This window comes from Trichomycterus rosablanca, chromosome 14 (assembly GCF_030014385.1).
Source record: "Trichomycterus rosablanca isolate fTriRos1 chromosome 14, fTriRos1.hap1, whole genome shotgun sequence".
Lineage (NCBI taxonomy): Eukaryota > Metazoa > Chordata > Actinopteri > Siluriformes > Trichomycteridae > Trichomycterus > Trichomycterus rosablanca.
The window spans coordinates 25,801,314-25,824,046 of record NC_086001.1 but is presented as its reverse complement, the minus strand read 5'-3'; the positions used below and the strand labels follow the sequence as shown (position 1 = coordinate 25,824,046).

The 22,733-nt window shown below is 39.6% G+C and overlaps 2 pseudogenes; both read right to left on the bottom strand.

Annotated features, from left to right (window-relative positions):
- Nucleotides 1-16,297: 16,297 nt before the first annotated feature.
- On the bottom strand, nt 16,298-16,416 carry LOC134327228 (5S ribosomal RNA; annotated as a pseudogene).
- An 837-nt stretch (nt 16,417-17,253) lies between these two features.
- LOC134326770 (zinc finger protein 850-like) overlaps nt 17,254-22,733 on the bottom strand; it is a 267,899-nt pseudogene continuing 262,419 nt past the window's right edge.

The window sequence follows — 22,733 nt, the reverse complement described above, 5'->3', positions numbered from 1 at the left end:
GTGGTTCATGGTGATGGTTTTGGGGCTACACCTACATATAAGGTTAAACGTTTATTATAGTTACAGTTCTACAGTTTTAGTGGTTTATGGTGATAGTTTTGGGGCTACACCTACATATAAGGTTAAACGTTTATTATAGTTACAGTTCTACAGTTCTAGTGGTTTATGGTGATGGTTTTGGGGCGACACCTTCAGGGGTTGGACAAAATAACTGAAACACCTGTTTTTAGACCACAATAATTTTTTAGGATGGTGTAGGGCCTCCTTTTGCGGCCAATACAGCCTCAATTCGTCTTGGAAATTACATATACAAGTCCTGCACAGTGGTCAGAGGGATTTTAAGCCATTCTTCTTGCAGGATAGTGGCCAGGTCACTACGTGATGCTGGTGGAGGAAAACGTTTCCTGACTCGCTTCTCCAAAACACCCCAAAGTGGCTCAATAATATTTAGATCTGGTGACTGTGCAGGCCATGGGAGATGTTCAACTTCACTTTCATGTTCATCAAACCAATCTTTCACCAGTCTTGCTGTGTGTATTGGTGCATTGTCATCCTGATACACGGCTCCGCCACTGGATGCACATGGTCCTCCAGAATGGTTCGGTAATCCTTGGCAGTGACGCGCCCATCTAGCACAAGTATTGGGCCAAGGGAATGCCATGATATGGCAGCCCAAACCATCACTGATCCACCCCCATGCTTCACTCTGGGCATGCAACAGTCTGGGTGGTACGCTTCTTTGGGGCTTCTCCACACCGTAACTCTCCCGGATGTGGGGAAAACAGTAAAGGTGGACTCATCAGAGAACAATACATGTTTCACATTGTCCACAGCCCAAGATTTGCGCTCCTTGCACCATTGAAACCGACGTTTGGCATTGGCACGAGTGACCAAAGGTTTGGCTATAGCAGCCCGGCCGTGTATATTGACCCTGTGGAGCTCCCGACGGACAGTTCTGGTGGAAACAGGAGAGTTGAGGTGCACATTTAATTCTGCCGTGATTTGGGCAGCCGTGGTTTTATGTTTTTTGGATACAATCCGGGTTAGCACCCGAACATCCCTTTTAGACAGCTTCCTCTTGCGTCCACAGTTAATCCTGTTGGATGTGGTTTGTCCTTCTTGGTGGTATGCTGACATTACCCTGGATACCGTGGCTCTTGATACATCACAGAGACTTGCTGTCTTGGTCACAGATGCGCCAGCAAGACGTGCACCAACAATTTGTCCTCTTTTGAACTCTGGTATGTCACCCATAATGTTGTGTGCATTGCAATATTTTGAGCCAAACTGTGCTCTTACCCTGCTAATTGAACCTTCACACTCTGCTCTTACTGGTGCAATGTGCAATTAATGAAGATTGGCCACCAGACTGGTCCAATTTAGCCATGAAACCTCCCACACTAAAATGACAGGTGTTTCAGTTATTTTGTCCAACCCCTATACATATAAGGTTAAACGTTTATTATACTTACAGTTCTACAGTTCTAGTGTTTTATGGTGATGGTTTTGGGGCTACACCTACATATAAGGTTAAACGTTTATTATAGTTACAGTTCTACAGTTCTAGTGTATTATGGTGATGGTTTTGTGGCGACACCTACATATAAGGTCAAACGTTTATTATAGTTACAGTTCTACAGTTCTAGTGGTTTATGGTGATGGTTTTGGGGCGACACCTACATATAAGGTTAAACGTTTACTATAGTTACAGTTCTACAGTTCTAGTGTTTTATGGTGATGGTTTTGGGGCGACACCTACAGGGGTTGGACAAAATAACTGAAACGCCTGTTTTTAGACCACAATAATTTATTAGTATGGTGTAGGGCCTCCTTTTGCGGCCAATACAGCGTCATTTCGTCTTGGAAATGACATATACAAGTCCTGCACAGTGGTCAGAGGGATTTTAAGCCATTCTTCTTGCAGGATAGTGGCCAGGTCACTATGTGATGCTGGTGGAGGAAAACATTTCCTGACTCGCTTCTCCAAAACACCCCAAAGTGGCTCAATAATATTTAGATCTGGTGACTGTGCAGGCCATGGGAGATGTTCAACTTCACTTTCATGTTCATCAAACCAATCTTTCACCAGTCTTGCTGTGTGTATTGGTGCATTGTCATCCTGATACACGGCACCGCCATTGGATGCACATGGTCCTCCAGAATGGTTCGGTAGTCCTTGGCAGTGACGCGCCCATCTAGCACAAGTATTGGGCCAAGGGAATGCCATGATATAGCAGCCCAAACCATCACTGATCCACCCCCATGCTTCACTCTGGGCATGCAACAGTCTGGGTGGTACGCTTCTTTGGGGCTTCTCCACACCGTAACTCTCCCAGATGTGGGGAAAACAGTAAAGGTGGACTCATCAGAGAACAATACATGTTTCACATTGTCCACAGCCAAAGATTTGCGCTCCTTGCACCATTGAAACCGACGTTTGGCATTGGCACGAGTGACCAAAGGTTTGGCTATAGCAGCCCGGCCGTGTATATTGACCCTGTGGAGCTCCCGACGGACAGTTCTGGTGGAAACAGGAGAATTGAGGTGCACATTTAATTCTTCCGTGATTTGGGCAGCCGTGGTTTTATGTTTTTTTGGATACAATCCGGGTTAGCACCCGAACATCCCTCTCAGACAGCTTCCTCTTGCGTCCACAGTTAATCCTGTTGGATTTGGTTTGTCCTTCTTGGCGGTATGCTGACATTACCCTGGATACCGTGGCTCTTGATACATCACAGAGACTTGCTGTCTTGGTCACAGATGCGCCAGCAAGACGTGCACCAACAATTTGTCCTCTTTTGAACTCTGGTATGTCACCCATAATGTTGTGTGCATTGCAATATTTTTAGCAAAACTGTGCTCTTACCCTGCTAATTGAACCTTCACACTCTGCTCTTACTGGTGCAATATGCAATTAATGAAGATTGGCCACCAGACTGGTCCAATTTAGCCATGAAACCTCCCACACTAAAATGACAGGTGTTTCAGTTATTTTGTCCAACCCCTGTACATATAAGGTTAAACGTTTACTATCGTTACAGTTCTACAGTTCTAGTGTTTTATGGTGATGGTTTTGGGGCGACACCTACATATAAGGTTAAACGTTTATTATAGTTACAGTTCTACAGTTCTAGTGTTTTATGGTGATGGTTTTGGGGCTACACCTACATATAAGGTTAAACGTTTATTATAGTTACAGTTCTACAGTTCTAGTGGTTTATGGTGATGGTTTTGGGGCGACACCTACATATAAGGTTAAACGTTTACTATAGTTACAGTTCTACAGTTCTAGTGTTTTATGGTGATGGTTTTGGGGCGACACCTACATATAAGGTTAAACGTTTATTATAGTTACAGTTCTACAGTTCTAGTGTTTTATGGTGATGGTTTTGGGGCGACACCTACATATAAGGTTAAACGTTTACTATAGTTACAGTTCTACATTTCTAGTGTTTTATGGTGATGGTTTTGGGGTTACACCTACATATAAGGTTAAACGTTTATTATAGTTACAGTTCTACAGTTCTAGTGGTTTATGGTGATGGTTTTGGGGCGACACCTACATATAAGGTTAAACGTTTACTATAGTTACAGTTCTACAGTTCTAGTGTTTTATGGTGATGGTTTTGGGGCGACACCTACATATAAGGTTAAACGTTTACTATAGTTACAGTTCTACAGTTCTAGTGTTTTATGGTGATGGTTTTGGAGCGACACCTACATATAAGGTTAAACGTTTAATGTAGTTACAGTTCTACAGTTCTGGTGTTTTATGGTGATGGTTTTGGGGCGACACTTACTTATAAGGTGAAATGTTTCCACACACATTTCAAAGCACGTTGGTCCGAGCCGTCTAATTTTTTGATTTGTTTGTATTTGTAAAGAAACAAAGACAACAATAAAGTCTTTCTTTCTGCAGCCTGTGGATTCATGATGCAAATACCAGGTACAACACACACTGTTCCACGTGGACATGCAAATGAAGTCGTTTGCCTAAAAATTATCCGTTTCTTTCACACATAAAAATGAATCGCAACGTCTTCACATCGAATTAATGAACAACAGCCATGAAGACACCAAATTACCCCCATTAATTAATAAGGGGCATTGATTTTTAAACCAAGTCTGATCTTACACCAGCAATGTAAACCTAACCCCCTTTACTGCAGTCACCACATGATCAGCAAGACTGAAGGAGGTTTGAAACAGGGGCCCTCCTCCAGAGTGCATACAGGACAAGTCTAGACTTAAACCACAGTAAACATCTGTGGAAAGACCATGGATCGAGAGGATCTGCCATTGAGAACGGACTAAAGCGCCCAAATCTTGGAGTGCAAAACTTGGCGCAGACCTGCAGCTGTAATTACTTCCAACCAGGCTTTTGAACACAATGTTTAAGGGTGGCACCATATTTTGTGTTGACCAGCTACGACTCTTGATGATGAAGTAGTCATAAAAGATAGAAAATTACAGACATCCCAAGTTGCAAACATCCCCCAGACCTCGACCCCCCAAGCTAAAAAAAAAAAAGCTAAAAAACCTCACACACACTGAAGTATATGGGTGATAACAGAACTTTTAGGAGCTGCTAACTGAGCTACTAAGCTAAGTGTTTGTGTCACAAACACATTAATGTGTACTACATAGTGCACTAGATAGTGTGAAAGATAATAGATTTATGTTCCCTACATAGTGCACTAGATTGTACATTAGAAAAGAATTTATGTTCCTTACTTAGTGCACTAGATAGTGTACTAGATAAAAGATTTATGTTTCTTACATAATGCTTTAAGTAGAATATTAGTTAACGGATTTAGGTTCCCTACATAGTGCACTAAATTGTATATCAGATAACAGATTTATGTTCCCTACATAGTGCACTAGATAGTGTATTAGATAATGCATTCATGTTCACTACATAGTGCACTAGAAAGTATAACTAGATGATGATTTGTGTTCCTTACATAGTGTATTACATAATTAATTATGTTCCCTACATAGTGCACTAAATTGTATATCAGATAACGGATTTATGTTCACTACATAGTGCACTAGACAGTATATTAGACAATTGATTTATGTTCCCTGCACAGTGCGCTAGATTGTATATCAGATAACGGATTTAATACGTGTGTGCATGTGTGTGTGTGTCGCTCTTGGCCGCTTGTTCTAGATTCCGGGAGATTTTATCTGACTTGCGGGCATCAGGGAGCCGCTGTGTATATGCGGGAGACTTGCGGAACTTCCGGGACACTTGGGATGTCTGTAATTAATAACAGATTTTGATGGGGATCATTTACAAACACAACATCTCTCATCACCTGGTTCCTCCTCCCCCCTGGAACGTTGTTTATGCAAAAGCTTCAAATGATTCATGACGCCATTTACTGACACAAACACAAACATGCATTCAGTGTCCAGTATAAGTCAGGTGATGGTGTGATCTTCTCATGTATAACAATTACATCTATGCACGTGTTATATAGACGAGCAGAAGAGTTCTCCAGAGGGACTGGAACATGATTCTGTTTCTAAAAGGTGAGAGAATATATTGAGAGAATGTATTAATGAGGTATAAATATTGTGTATTAATGTGTATGTATTGTGCACTGATGTGTAGTGATGGTGCATTAATGTATTAGTATTGTGCATTACTGTGTTAGAATGTGGGTACAGCAGGTACTTTAATGGTCATTATTTCTTACATTAATACTGTGTTTCTCCTCCAGGATTCATTGTGTTGTTGATCATATCTCTTGGGTCATCATCAGGTCAGTCAATTCTAACACCTACACAGAGCTTTTAGGTTCATCACGATCAGATCCATCAGATTTGGATTTTATACTTGCTGCTGGATGTACAAAGGAGTGTTTATTTGACCTTCTGTGAAATACACACACAAAAAAAGAAATAAAATAAGAGTTTGCATATACGAGTTTTGTTTTGTATCATATTTGATACATCAGGATTTAATGTATTAATATTTTTGATTTATTGTTTACTGCATGTTTTTAACCCCTTTACTGGAGTCTCAAAAAAAAAAAAACAGTTGGATCGCCACAAAAATTTGAAATAAAATGTGAATCTGAGCAAAGTTCAGTGTGCAGCAATGAACAACCTGCCAGTGGGATTGGTGGGGTGGGAAGGATACATTTCATTTGATTTTTAATGACCATTTCATAAATTATCAAACAGTGTATGTTGCTTTGTGGAATTTATTAATATTTGCCTTAAATACCTGCTGTATATAATTTGATACACACATATTCAACCCAATTTGGATCTCTCCATAAAAGATCCTCTGGTGCATGCAGTACATGGGAAATACACCAGGGGGCAGAAGACAAGTGTCAAACTGTAAACATCATGCTTTTCAGGACAATGATATACTGATGATGTAGAGGCTGCTAAAACTCGTGTATCAAAAATGATACACATGGTGTTATAGGGTTAATAGCTTCAGAAGTACTTGTCTTCCTAGTTCTATTGGCTGCAATAGACACAATCATCCTGAACTTTAGTACCTGGATTGGAGGATCAAGCTGGGTTTATTCACACTACTAACATTCTAATGTTCTGTTTTGATAGATGTTCCAGATCTGAATCTCACACTGTCTGGAAAGTGTAAGGTATTGTTCTAAATCTTTGTGGACACAGTGATTAACGTAGTGTTCATGAATCATAATAAGAAGGTTCCAGGGTTTACAGGTATGAATTTGTGTCTCTAGTTAAATTTTACAGCAGAATGTGCGACGGACTTTCTGGACCGAATTCTAAACATCTCAGCTGAAGAACTTCAACAGGAGGTGAGACTCGTTCACACGGTTCTTTCCTGATTGGTGACGTGATGTGTGATGGGAACTCTTGTTGTGTGTTGGACGGCAGATGGTGGAAGATTATCTAAACACAATAACGACTCTCATGACCTCTGTGATGAACACTGTAACTGATGAAGAAGATCTGATACGGTTTGGAAATTCTGTGTTGAATGTGAATGAGAAACTGGCGTCCACACTGCTGAGAAGGACAGAGACCTTCAACCTGACCAGCATCTTCCTCCAAATGTTGGGTATGAAAGCAGGACTTAAAATGGAAACCAGTACAGTTATACATCTGTAGCCCTGACTCTTGATTCCTACCTTTACAGAAGTGCAGGTCTTCCAGGTTGGACAGGCTGGAGCAGATCCCTACCGGAGTAAAGTTCTCCAACTCCAAATGAGCAACGTTACCATGGACATCGATCTCAGTGACACTTTGAATGAGAACAACGGTACAGTGGTGACCTCAACACTTTATTATCATTCATATGGTGTCCGTGTGGTCACATGTTTGTATCTATTGCACATCAGGATCTGCAGCTGTGGGCTTCATCAGCTACTCCAACATGGCAGAGATCCTTAAACCCAGCTTATTCAACACAAGTGCAGACAAAGAGAACACCTTGGTGTCCAGTGTGGTGTCAGCTATGCTTCCCAAAACCAGCCAGACTCAGCTAACTAGACCAGTTAATTTCACCTTTAAGCACAACACTGTGAGCTGTTTCATTTCTATATGTGTGTGTTTATAGACTTTTCTAATATTCAGTTTAATAATGAATAGATTTCTATATTTCTCCTCCTGCTTTACTGGCTAGGAGCTTTTCATTACAGACCCTCTCTACTGTGTTTACTGGAACTCAAGTCAGTGGGTTAAAAGTGGTTGTGATGTTACAATGACTAACTGGACTCACACCGAGTGTTCGTGTTCTCACCTGTCTACCTTTGCTCTCATCCTGCAGACTAAACGATACAGGGTAAGAGGTCTGTACAGGCGTGGCCTTATTTCTCATTAATAATGATGAGTGATTCAAGTTGGTGACACCTTTGTGGTTTTATAAACCAGGGTGGCGCTGTGAGCCACCCAGAGGTTTTTGGGAACCCTAAGCGAACACCACACAGAAGACACAAAGGTAACGTAGACAGGTTTATTAAAGACGACAAAACACAGACTCAAGACAGGTAGACTAGGAGAGCAGCGGGGGGGGACTTGGAGAACCAACAGGAACACAAGAGACTGGAGAGGAAGAAGGTGGCATGGAACAGGGAATCCAGGAGATGACAAAACTGAAAACTTTCAAGGCAGGAATACTTGGAAGGTGTGACGTGGGAACCAGTGGGCTGGGATCAAGGCAGGTGAAACCACAGGGGGACACAAAAGATTAAAAGGTGCGACGAGGGAACCAGGGGGCTGAGATCAAGGCAGATGATACCGCCGGGAACAGAGAAGATTGGAAGGTGCCAAGAGGGAACCAGGAGGCTGGGTTCAAGGCAGGTGAAACCACTGGGAACACAAGAGATTGGAAGCTGCGACAAGGAAACCAGGAGACTGGGATCGAGGCAGGTGATACCACAGAGAACACAAGAGATTGGAAGGTGCGACGAGGGAACCAGGAGGCTGGGATTGAGGCAGGGGAAACCACAGGTGGACACAAGAGATTGGAAGGTGCGACAAGGGAACCAGGAGGCTGGGATTGAGGCAGGTGAAACCCCAGGTGGACACAAGAGATTGGAAGGTGCGACGAGGAAACCAGATGGCTGGGGCAAAGGCAGGAGGGACCGACTGGAACACTGGCGACATGGAACATGGGGTCAAGGAGATGAAATCAAAATACTGACGGCAGGAATACTCGGAAGGTACAGCTAAGGAACCAAGAGGCTGGTCCAGCCGACAGGAACACAGGAGACGAGGAAGGTGGCATCGAACATGAGATCCAGGTGAGGGCAAGGAGCTTGATGACCAGGGAAAAAAACAGAAGGGCTGCTTTCTGTAGTAGGAGGGTCAGCAGGACGCAAGGAAGGACGAATGATACCATCAAACGGAAAGTCAACAGGACCAAAAACAGACGATCTGGCCAGGAGTGGAGGAAAATCTAGGGAGCTAATTAATGGGGGGAATCTATTGGCTGATCATTTAGAGAAAGTCTAAGGCAGTTCCCTTCATCTTCACCAGGAGTCGCCGAAGCTTCCCTGGGACTCCAGACAGGTTAATGTAATGCATCAAATAACAAGAAAATTTTTACTCTGGTTTTATTTACACAAAAATGGATGGAGAGATTGTTTAAAATGCCGCCACTGTTAAAATCATCCATATTTATGTGGACACACAAACTGAGACGTGCTTTATTGTTTTTCAGTTCATTGAAGTCTTCATGATGTTATCTGGTGTGGTAGGAATGGTCTGCCTGAGCTTATCTTTACTGACGTTCGCCGTCTGTCGGGAGCAAACGGGGACGAATGCGGCTCTAATAAATCTGTGCATAAATATTTGGCTGATTGACCTTTTATACATGGTCAGTGATGTTCTCCAGGACCATATAAACTCTCATAAGGTAAGTGTTACCCCTGTTGTACAACCATACAACCTCAGCAGACTCACTGGATATTTCCTCACATTCTTCCCTCCACACCTCTCTAGCTATTAAGTGCAACACTGACTGTCGTCGAAGACTTTCTGAAGCTCACGGTTTTCATGTGGATGTTCCTTGAGGCCGTGGTGCTCTACAACTTCGTGAAGAACCTGTCAAATATCAGATTGGACGACACAAAAGTACTGAACTGGAAGTGGCTGGTTTTTTATGGATACGCTATTCCGCTGGCTTTTACTGTCGCGGCTTTTGCCAGCTCACCATGTAACACTGATTTCACGTGAGTGAGAAGAACTGCTGGACAGTTTCTACACAATCCAGTCCGTTTATCATTAAAAAGATGATTTTTAATGATGTGCTTGATGTTATTTGTTTGTAGTCGAGACATATGTTGGGTGTTGTACTCCTCAGTCGCACTGATGGCTTTTGTTTCTCCCAGTATTCTTTTTATTCTAGTAAGTACTGGTACAACCTCGCTTTCTATCGTCTTTTCAATCATACCGTAAGCTTCATGTATTATGTAGCCAAATGTGTGTGGACACTCCTGCTATTTACTGAGCTCTGAGTGTGTCAGCCACACCCCCTGTTAGCAGACAAAGTCAATATTATTCTGAAAGGGAACAGCTAGCAACAAGGCCATAAAGACGCTTGTGGTCTCATGGTCAGTTGTCTACATACTTTTGGCTACATAGAGTATGGGTTAAATCTTTACCATGTATAACTGTTTATAGCTTTGTATTTGCTTCTACTTGTGCAGATGAGCGCAGTCCTGTTCATCCGTATCATCATCCACCTGATACGATTAAAGAACAATAACCTACAGATGAATAACACAGTGGATAAGAGTCTCCTGATCAAGGTGGTACTTAAAAGCCTGGCACAGTTTGTCTTCACTGTATGCCCCATGATGGCCACCTTCTTCTCAGACAGGAATAACTTGAATGCATCAGTACTCGTCATCGAGTTCTTCGTCCTCCAGCAGGGCACCTTCATCTTCCTCGTCCACTGCGTCTTCAATCAAAAGGCAAGTGCCCGTCTGTCTCACACCTTCTGTCAGTGCCGGATGATCGTTAGGTGGTTGCATTGATGTTCCAGGTAGTTGCTAGGCTAATACTAGGAGGTTTTTATTTTTATTGACTTGTTTCTATGTGGTTTCTACCAGCTTTTTAGCTTTACCTGACTGTATTGTCTTCTTTTCTCAGGTCAGGGAGAAGTACAAGAACATTCTGGGTGCTTGTTGTGGCGGTAAAACACCGAACATCAGAACAGGTGTGCAGGAAATCCAGTGGCTTCAGTCACTTAGTGCACTGTAATAAAAAGATTAGAGATTATTTTCACCTACTTGTATTTAGTGCCTCCTAGATGTTTATTATAGTTACAGTTCTACAGTTCTAGTGTTTTATGGTGATGGTTTTGGGGCTACACCTACATATAAGGTTAAACGTTTATTATAGTTATGGTTCTACAGTTCTAGTGTTTTATGGTGATGGTTTTGGGGCTACACCTACATATAAGGTTAAACGTTTATTATAGTTATGGTTCTACAGTTCTAGTGTTTTATGGTGATGGTTTTGGGGCTACACCTACATATAAGGTTAAATGTTTATTATAGTTACGGTTCTACAGTTCCAGTGTTTTATGGTGATGGTTTTGGGGCGACACCTACATATAAGGTCAAACGTTTATTATAGTTATGGTTCTACAGTTCTAGTGTTTTATGGTGATGGTTTTGGGGCTACACCTACATATAAGGTTAAATGTTTATTATAGTTACGGTTCTACAGTTCCAGTGGTTTATGGTGATGGTTTTGGGGCGACACCTACATATAAGGTTAAACGTTTTCACACACTTGTTAAAGCACATAGGTCCGAGCCGTCTAATGATTTCTGATTTGTTCTTATTTGTAAACAAAGACAACAATAAAGTCTTTCTTTCTGCAACCTGTGGATTCATAATGCAAATACCAGGTACAACGTGGACATGCAAATGAAGTTGTTTGCATAAAAATGACGTTTCTTTCACGTATAAAAATGAATCGCAATGTTTTCACATCAAATTAACTCTGTTTGATATAAACTTGTGAACTGATGAATCTTGTGTAATGAGTAACTACCGTTCCTGTCATGATTGTAACCAAAGTGTAAAACATGACGTTAAAATCCTAATAAACTAACAAACTACTCCTGATGCACAGGATTGTTCTAATACATAATGCACATGTTAAAGTTTAAAAGAAATAATGAGAGTTTACATTACTGCGGTCATGTTACCTGTCAGTCCTTGCATGGAACAGACTGATAACAGGCCATTCTCTGATATGCATAATAACAATAAAAAATGCATACAAATAAATAATAATAAAAAACAGTGAAGAATTATTTATCTGAAAAACACTGGATGAAGCCAGTCCATAAAAGACTCACCTCTGCAGTGTTGATGCCAGCTTTGATGGGTAATGGACGTTGAAGCTATAAGTCCCAAACATCATGCACAGGGTGGAAATAAGGGTTGAGACATCGTCTGCAGTTTTTCCTTCTTCTCCTGCTGGCTCTCTGGGGTCTCGCCAAGGGGCAAAAATTTAAAATCCCATTTGATGCATCCATAAGTGTCCTGGATTGCTGCTTTTTGTTCATCTGTGTCAGAGTCTTCAGTGCGATGCTTTTGCTTTATTATGTTCGGGGTCGTAGATCGATTCACATTCTCCTTCCTATTTTGCAATTGCTTGACTAGAGAATAAAACCCTCGTCCAATCACGTCTCCCTCCGTAATTCGGACTCAAATCTTCCTTCTTAGCCACAGACTTGGTCGTTTTCTTCTCTCCTCTGACTGCATTAGTTATCCTACGGTATCATAAAGGTAGCCACCCAGTCTATATCAGGGCATTCACATTGTGTTCCCGATAACTCTTTTACACAGACTACTTTGGGCAATGTTTGAATATTGGACTGAAATACTTGGATTACATCTCAGCGTCCATGCAGCAAGGTCTTTTCAGGCTTAAATCGGCCTCAACGCTGAGAGCAAATCAGCTTCCTCAGTACACCTTGAGAATTATGACTTCCAAAAAAAACAAGACTAGTAAGAAGGAACCGACTTTAAAGTCTGAAGCAACAGGTGGACCGAGCGATGAGCTCAATATGGCAACTCTCCATCTGCTTGACGAGCATCATAAAACTATTACGGAGGAGTTTAAGACAGTGATTGCTTTGGTGGAGTCCAAACTCGACCAGATTCAGGCACACTGTTCTGCACCATCCTACAAATGATAGATGGGTTAAAGAATTTTGACTTGTGTTAACTTGGGAAAGATAAGATTCTTGAGTTCTTGACTCAGCTTTTTTTTTTCTCTTTTAAATCAGGGGGGACCTTGCCTGATAACGGTTTAGGTTAAAGGGAACCAGATGAAGACAGGGAGTGCGGGATAAGGGTAAAAGCTAAGCACGTTCTATGTTCTATGTATATGTTTTTTTTTCCCTGAATGTATTGTTGCATCATCTTGTTGCAAACCTCAGTAAAATAAAAGACGTGCCTCCTGTTCTCTTGTACCATGAAGAATTACACCAGTGATGTAGTGATTGAGTAGAAGTAGATGCCCAGTCTTGTATTTATTGAGAATGGCTTGAATGTAGCATTCAATTGTTAAAAGAAAGTGATTTAGACTGGTAAGTTCAAATGAAAATGTTAAGTTGCTTAATATTGATCAAATTCTTCATATTTATAAAATCCTTAATAATAAACTGACTTTGCCATTCAACAGTTCATGGGGCCACAGTGTCACAAAGTGTAGATCACCTTTCTATTTTAAAGAATGGAAGTTCTTACTATACCAAACCACTTCTCAACATGACAGTTTGTGTCCATTGTTTAACCTGAAGTAAGGTCATCATCTGTTCTTCTTTTATGCCCTAGCATTGTCCCACTTCACAGGGGAAACATTCCAGGATAATTGTCCAAAAGAACTTCTAGGATTTCAGGACAAATATAGGCATTTTCTTCATCATTTCACATTCCTTTATATTCACTGTGGTTTTAACTGTGGTTCTTCGCTAACATTCTCTCAGTTTCATCATCCCAGACCTCTGGCTTGTCATCATCTGTGTAATACTCAAGGACTTGTGATTTTTCCTTGAGTATAAGTTCCTTGAGAATTTCAAGACAGCTGCTTTGTCAACAAAACAGTACTGAAGTGCCTGAAACTCTCACAGGCTTTCTCCAAAGCAACAGTGTTCTGCAGTCTAGTAAAACATAGGTGGAGAAATCTGAAGTCCATGGTCATCAGTCTACTGTGCAATAATTTGAGCAGAGCAAAGATGCAAAACGACTTTAAATGACTTTATTTCTGCCCATGACCTGCACTTCTTGGTAATTGCGTATGTTCTATCCAGGTACACATCAATGTGCTCTCTGTTAAATACCAAAATAACAGCCGGCATCAAAGCTCAGCTGTAATTAGTCTCTACATTATGAACTCTGAGGCTGGTATACCTGGACAATTTAAGCACCAACTGTTTTAACCAAAATGTTAATTGGGGAACTGATAGAGGAGGAGAGGAGAAGCATCTTGACCTTTTCCAGGTAAGGTAAGGGAGTAATACAGGATTCTTTGATTTTGTTTAGGTATTTTAGACACTACACATCCTGTTGCATCGAAGTACAGTAATACAGGTGTACAAGATGCTAATCCCTGTTTCTGTGTAACCTGGTGTACTAAACAAACTGGTCTCACTCATTCATAACTTGCTGTGTGAGGTACAATTCCATCAGAATGTTGTCATGTATCTGGATGGATTTTCTTAATTCTGTGGCAATTGTTTTCATGATGTTTTTATTTACACCAGCTCTTCTGTTGGTGTTGTTCTTGGTTGTCTGTGGTACTCCTGGCTAACTTCATGCTCTCCCAGTTTTCCATCTGTGTATGTTGCTTGCTGGACTAAACTGTGTCCGTTTTAGATAATGAATTGGTCCATGATGGAGAACAGTCACTGTGATGTGTGTCCGAAGTGGGTTGGGCTTATTCTGTATTGTAAATAAATACTGAGCTTTGCAGAATGAACATTTGCAAATGGTATGTCCTCTCCTCTCAGGTAGGGGGCATGCTTTATTCTGCTGCCTGTAAGACATATACAGTATGCTGGTATGTAAAATAAAGTGCACATGAGGGATTTAAATTTTAAACTGGTTTGGCTTAAACAAATCCATAATTTGTGTCTCTGTTCGAGGTTAAATCTTCAGATGGTTCTTCTAGGTCTTTAATGGATACTATATTTACCTCGTTCGTTATTTCCAAAGATAGCCACACTTAATCTTCAGACCATATATCAGAACTGTAGGTCTGCTCTTGCAGCTCCATTTCCTTTGTAGGACTTTGACATTATTTTAATGTGAATATGACAGACGACAGACTGACAAAAACAGTTATAATTATAATATTAAGTTATTATTATTGATATTATTATTAGCAGCATGTTTTACACACTACACTGAAAAAAATGAACTTAGTAAATTGTACATAATAATGAAAATCACCAAAGTAAACTGCTTAAAGTGTAATAGAAATTACTATGTTGGGTCACATGGTCAAAACTGCACATGTGCAGGAACAACTTTTCCCGGACTGACAGCAGCAATTGTCCACACTTCATCTCTGAGGAGAATTTGAATATCTGAGATACTTCATCACCTTGCAGTAAATAACATGGTAAGACATTACATATTATCTATTATTTGATGTTATTAACATGCCTCTAACATATGAATGGCATTTATGTACATAAATATAGTTTAAGCAAAAAGTTATGGTTAAATGAGAACTTAATTTTTTATAGTTAGCTAGTTAGACTGAACAAGAAGGGGCGGACACACAGAGATGTTTAACAAAAAGAGATTTAATAGTAACAAAACACAAGTCAAGTACACAAAACCAAACACAGGCACAGCGACCTATGCTGACAGCTAAGCTAACTACTAAACTAACCACACATGAACTAAGCTAAAGGCTAAACTAAATGTTAATGCTAATATAAACATGAACTCGACTTCTAGGAATGAACAAACAGGAACATGAGCAAACTGGACCAACATGAGCAAACTGGACCAACCTGACAAACCAAACCGCTGTGAGAGAGTCAAATCAACATAGTCTCCACTGACTGTTCCCCAGCTGCCTACTTAAATACCCTCAGCTCAGACCAGGTACAGCTGTGTCTAATTAGCTGGAGACCAATCACAAAAGGGGCGTGGCCCCTAAACACTGAACATGCTCTGGGAGTACAGAGGTGCAGAATCAGTGACATAGACAAGTTAGTTCCCCAATAATGATTAAATTCACTAAATCTGATCGCATAGTTTTAATTACACATGTTGATCTGTATCTTAGTAGGAATAAAAGGCCGGTTAGCTCAGTTGGTTAGAGCGTGGTGCTAATAATACCAAGGTCGCGGGTTCGATTGACCTGGGCCTCAAACGTTGTCTCTGACAAGTGTTAAACTGCACAACCCACCAAGTTAAAATAACCCATCATGTGTTCTGTCCAGTATTTACACACCGCTGGTTTGCCAAATAATTTTCACCTCCATTCGGCCTTTTCTTTCCTGTATAGCAAAAACAGTCGCCATTGCAGGTCTACAACACATAAAAATAAAATAATAGTAATAATAATTAAGTCACAAATCTGTACCCAAGCAACAAGCTGTAATTTATTTTTAGCACCAAGATGGCAACAATGTCTGTACAACATTTTGAACTTCACTTTAAAAGTCAGTTGAATGTGTTTTACTGTAGTAAGAATGAAAGTATGAGCTGATCTTTGTCTCATTGTGTAGCTTTGATGAAGAAAAAGCCACTGGGTCAGTGTGTAACAGGAGGTTTGGAGTGAAGGTGGGTGTGTGGATAAAAGCTTCTAGCATCTGATATTCCACGGTGGCCTCCCATCCAAGTACTAACCAGGCCCAACCCTGCTTAGCTTCCACGATCGGACAAGATCGGGTGTTCTCAGGGTGGTGTGGCCGTAAGCAAAAGACGCTGTAAACAAGCTGCTTCTTATAGACGTCCGTCGACTAGAAGACTAGAATTTTGGAGTGTAGCCCTAGAAGTGTTAAAGTAAGAGGCTATTCATTTATGAAAACTTACATGAACACCAGGGTAAAATTCTTCCACTTGAAAGTAAAAGTTGTTCTGTGTTTATTAAAGTAGATTAAACTTGAATAAAGAACAAAAACAGATTCAGATCTGAGGTTGGTACATTACACCACATTACATTTGATAATTAATTATCATATTCACACCATCATGTACATTTGATAATTGAAGTAGAACAGTTCTAGTGGATATTAGTAGAAAAAGAAAGTACACATAGCTTTTTCTGTACATGCAGTAGTGGAGTATCATTTTATTTTACCCTCTGAATGCGCTGGTGTTTTTCAAGATCTTCAGTCACAAAAACGTAACTTCTGTGTGACCGTACTGGTGTCTATTAAAAATGCTGCTTCCAGTAAAACTTCATCTGCACTATAAGCAGCAATTTGGGTCATCCTCTTATGTGAATGCGCTGGTGTGATGTACTTAAAGAATATTCCTTTCACTAAAGTTATTTTCAGACAGTGAACGGTGATATGACTTCTCTCCTGTGTGAATGCGCTGGTGTTGTTGGAGAACATAAAATAGTTCCTACACTCTTAACAGTGATGTAATTTCTCTATGTGAATACGCTGATGCCGTTTGAGATTATTTTCATTAGCAAAAATCTTTCCACACTGAGCAGTAAAACGGTTTCTCTCCTGTGTGAATACGCTGGTGTACTTTAAGGGCACTACTTTGAGTAAAACTCTTTCCACACATTGCAGTAATACGGTTTCTCTCCTGTGTGAATACGCTGGTGTTTTTGAAGGGTACCCTGTTGAGCAAAACTCTTTCCACACTCTGAGCAGTGATATGGTTTCTCTCCTGTGTGAATACGCTGGTGTTTTTGAAGGTTACCCTGTTGAGCAAAACTCTTTCCACACTCTGAGCAGTGATATGGTTTCTCTCCTGTGTGAATACGCTGGTGTACTTTTAGGGCACTACTTTGAGTAAAACTCTTTCCACACTCAGTGCAGTTATACGGTTTCTGTCCTGTGTGAATATGCTGGTGTTTTTGAAGGGTACCATGTTCAGCAAAACACTTTCCACACTCTGAGCAGTGATATGGCGTCTCTCCTGTGTGAATGCGCTGGTGTTTTTGAAGGTTACCCTGTTCAGCAAAACACTTTCCACACTCTAAGCAGTGATACGGTTTCTCTCCTGTGTGAATACGCTGGTGTACTTTAAGGGCACTACTTTGAGTAAAACTCTTTCCACACTCAGTGCAGTTATACGGTTTCTGTCCTGTGTGAATATGCTGGTGTTTTTGAAGGGTACCATGTTCAGCAAAACACTTTCCACACTCTGAGCAGTGATATGGCTTCTCTCCTGTGTGAATGCGCTGGTGTTGTTTAAGATGACTCTGTGTAGTAAAACTCTTTCCACACTCTGAGCAGTGATATGGCTTCTCTCCTGTATGAATACGCTGGTGTTGTTTAAGATGATTTTGCGTAGTAAAACTCTTCTCACACTCTGAGCAGTGATACGGCTTCTCTCCTGTGTGAATACGCTGGTGTCGTTGGAGATTACTCTGCGTAGTAAAACTCTTCCCACACTCTGAGCAGTGATGAAAGTTCTTCATGTTTATGCTTTGATAAGACTGTAGAAACTGTTTCCTTGGAAAGCAACAGAACTGAAGTAAGAAGTCAATTCATTAGCATTACTATTAGCATTAGCCATTAGCATTATTACTACATTAATACCACAATAAGTATTAAAAACATTAAATTCACTTCACGTCTAAGTGAGAATCTGAATTCAAAGAACATCAGGATAAAATACTTATAAATACTGCAGATATTAATAATTAAATAACTATAAATAACTTGATATAAATAAAGATATAAGAGATCTGACTTTCTCATCATCAGTCCTGCACCAAGCAAATCTAATCCAGTTCATGACAGGATTAATAATTAGCTCACAAGTGTAAATCTTTGGTGTGCGGGGAGTAAAAAAGGCTTCATAAAACAACACAATTATGAGCATAAAGCTATTTTAAACAGTCTGAATATATTAACCTGATAATATTAAATAACATAATAAAATAAAAACAACAACAAATGCAACATAAATGTAAAAGAAACAAACAAGAAAACCCTTTACCTTCCTGTTAGAATCCTGGCAGCCACTTTAACAAAGCTGGTGTCTCCAGCAGGTCGTTTCTAATGAAGAACGTGCAGAAGATCCTTCTTACCAAGTGACTCAGCTACAGGTCTAGAGTTTAGTCCTTAAATAGAGCTGAGGACAAAGACCCAAGACCAGTTCAAAACTCTGCATTGGTCAATCATCAGCCAACCATTCACACCTTCTTGTGTGAAGTACTAGCTCATTATCTATGGAATGTATGCAAATGAACTACATTGAGCCACAAAGCATGATGGGTGAAGTCAAACTACACCTATTTATCTCAGCAGAGAAGTGATTTACATTTAATCCTAAACACAAACAAGGAACTGAAAGGCTATTCTGTAAAGTGAAATGACATGAACTTAGATAAAGCTTTTATGATAAGAATCTAAGTCATGTAAAATGCTGTATGTATATTTGTGTGAATTAGTTTCTACTGTATATGAGGAACAATAAGAAAACTATAAGAGGAAACACCCACCTATAGATTTATCTGTATTTATGGTGTAGAAATATTTACTCTGCACTTGTGTGTCTGTGAACTGTTTGATTTACTACTGTGGTCAAGCCTCCACTTCAAAATGCTCAGTCAAATCAGCCCCCACATTGTTTGTGAAGATGTGTGTATACTAAACATTACGGTAAAAGCGTCTGGCAGATCTATTTAGGATAGAATTTCAGGCTTTAATATAAAAAGTTTGGTAATAACTGGACATTATGATTTTACTTTAAATTTAAAGCCAACTAAACATAATCTAAGCTTATTTCCAATTAAATTTAGATTGTTATTAAATGGAATAATCTTGATTAGATTAATTGTTATTGTTATTAAAATGAATCTACTTGTTTCCACAGAACAATTCCACTTCATAATGATAGTACACAACATGTAGGTTACAAATACATTCTAGAAATGTGACAATATAAAAGGCTTTTATTATAAAGTTTAAGGGTACCAAAAAAATAGGGTTTAAAACAGGGGTCGGCAATTAAATTTTCCAAGGGGCCACATAAGAAACTGGGACTGTTGTGGAGGGCCGGACCAATAAGGTGAACTTAATTCTGCTCAATATTAATTTTGTCTCTTTATTTACATTTTCAGCATTTAGCAGATATCTTTATCCAAAGCGATTTACAATACAGTTACAGTATACAGTCTGAGCAATTGAGGGTTATGGGTCTTGCTCAAGGGTCCAACAGCAGCAACCTGGCTGTGGTGGGGTTTGAACCAGCGACCTTCTAATTACTAATCCAGTACCTTAACCACTACGCTATGACTGCTCACTCTTTATGAAAAGCAGTAAATTGTACAGTTCTAATAAGCTGTTAATGTTTAGATGTTACAATCAGAAAATTAGAAGTAGGCAGAGTAAAAATGTTCTTATATTTCTGTTTAGTATCGTAACAGCGATTTAGAGCCTAAATTCTGATCCTTAACCAGCGTTACACCTGACTTCAGTTAATAAATACTTCAGAAGTTCAAGTCTTGTTAAAAACTCCTTCTGTTCACATTACGGTGAAGCTGGAAGCACTCGCACACACGTGAATCAAAACTTACGGTAATTTAAAGATATAGTGCTCCTGTCAAAATCAATCCTGTTGTAATGCATGGTTGATGTACGTTTATTTACATCTAATTTTTAATTGCCACAAACCTCATGCGGGCCGGTTCGGGATTTCTCGTGGGCCAGATGTAAAATGACGATTATAAAATGACTAATAGTTTAATGATAAAATATTACTGGCTGTAATACCAATGTAAACAAAATACATCACAAAAAAGTATCCATTGTAATGTAAAATGAAAGTATATTATTATTAATAATAAAAGATTCACTAGTAGTACATCGTTCATTTGCCATTCCACAAATATCTGTGACACCCTGGATTCTGGGCTAGTTTCAGCTTCAGGGTTGATTTTAGACCAGACATTAGGCTGAACCTGGAAACTCTTGTGATTTTCCCGCCAAATTGGGCTACTTTCAAAATGTGTCATGGCTGTCTAAAAGCTTTCATTGCAAACAACACAAAATGTTTTTAATGAGGATTTGCGTTCACATACCTATGAACAAGGTCTGCTAGTTTTAGCATGTGAAGGGTGGGTTTAGACAGACTTTGAGCTGGATATTTGTGCTGGACTTGGCAACCCTGGGTAGATTTGAATTGTTTGGCCTTGGTTCCAGTCACTGCTGGAGGTAAACAGACCGAGTACAAGTACAGTCTGTGTTCCTGTAGTTATGAACTGCTCTCATTCTCAGCAGTTTGAACAGGATTTGAACGGAAGGTAAAGCTCTTATTTTCAGGTTTTGTTTCCTTCCCTTTATTAATCTTTATGTTTCCTCAGTGAGCTCGTATCACTGCTCAGAATGTAGAAAGTGCTTCAGTAAATCCAACAGTTCACATATTTCTACACCATAAATACAGATAAATCTATAGGTGGGTGTTTCCTCTTATAGTTTTCTTATTGTTCCTCATATACAGTAGAAACTAATTCACACAAATATACATACAGCATTTTACATGACTTAGATTCTTATCATAAAAGCTTTATCTAAGTTCATGTCATTTCACTTTACAGAATAGCCTTTCAATTCCTTGTTTGTGTTTAGGATTAAATGTAAATCACTTTTCTGCTGAGATAAATAGGTGTAGTTTGACTTCACCCATCATGCTTTGTGGCTCCATCTACTTCATTTGCACACGTTCCATAGATAATGAGCTAGTACTTTACACAAGAAGGTGTGAATAGTTGGCTGATGATTGACCAATGCAGAGTTTCGAACTCGTCTTGGGTCATTGTCCTCAGTTCTATTTAAGGACTAAACTCTAGACCTGTAGCTGAGTCACTTGGTAAGAAGGATCTTCTGAACGTTCTTCATTAGAAACGACCTGCTGGAGACACCAGCTTTGTTAAAGTGACTGCCAGGATTCTAACAGGAAGGTAAAGGGTTTTCTTGTTTGTTTCTTTTACATTTATGTTGCATTTGTTGTTTTTTTTATTTTATTATGTTATTTAATATTATCAGGTTAATATATTCAGACAGTTTAAAATAGCTTTATGCTCATAATTGTGGTGATTTATGAAGCCTTTTTTACTCCCAGCACACCAAAGATTTACACTTGTGAGCTAATTATTAGTCCTGTCATGAACTGGATTAGATTTGCTTGGTGCAGGACTGATGTTGAGAAAGTCAGATCTCTTATATCTTTATTTATATCAAGTTATTTATAGTTATTTAATTATTAATATCTGCAGTATTTATCAGTATTTTATCCTGATGTTCTTTGAATTCAGATTCTCACTTAGACGTGAAGTGAATTTAATGTTTTTATTACTAGGTGATGAGTTTAATATTATTGTGGTATTAATGTAGTAAAAGTAATTCTAATTAATCGACTTGTTTCTTTGTTTCTGTTGCTTTCCAACGAAACAGTTTCTACAGTCTTATCAAAGCATAAACATGAAGAACTTTCATCACTGCTCAGAGTGTGGGAAGAGTTTTACTACGCAGAGTCATCTCCAACAACACCAGCGTATTAATACAGGAGAGAAGCTGTATCACTGCTCAGAGTGTGGAAAGAGTTTTACCTTGCAGAGTCATCTTAACCCTGTAAGACCCAAAAATAGAAAAAAGAGCAAAAAAATTTTTTTCACCTCTCTTATGATGTTAAAGGAGGCCTCTGATGCAGAAATTGAAGGGTTTCCAAATTTTTTATGTTTTAGTAAGTTTTTACAGAAATGTTGCAATATTGCAACGTTGGGCCTGGATGGGAGCAGAATTCATGTATTTGCACTCACGCTGTCAAAACAAATATACTGAACAACTAGGGGTTGATTTGCACTGTGGATTGCTTACAAAGCTCTATAACAGTAAATATCATAATTAATAATCACACAGCAGTCATACTTTTATGAATCTAAATTTATTGAGCAAAAATAAAAAATAACAGAATTAAAACTTCGGTGCGGACCCAGGACGCGCTGGTGGAACCCGGATTAATGGGAGACGATGGCGATAACCTCTTGTGTTTATGTACAGTGGTACTCCAAAAAGCAGTTCCTTTCATCTGAAAAGCATAGAT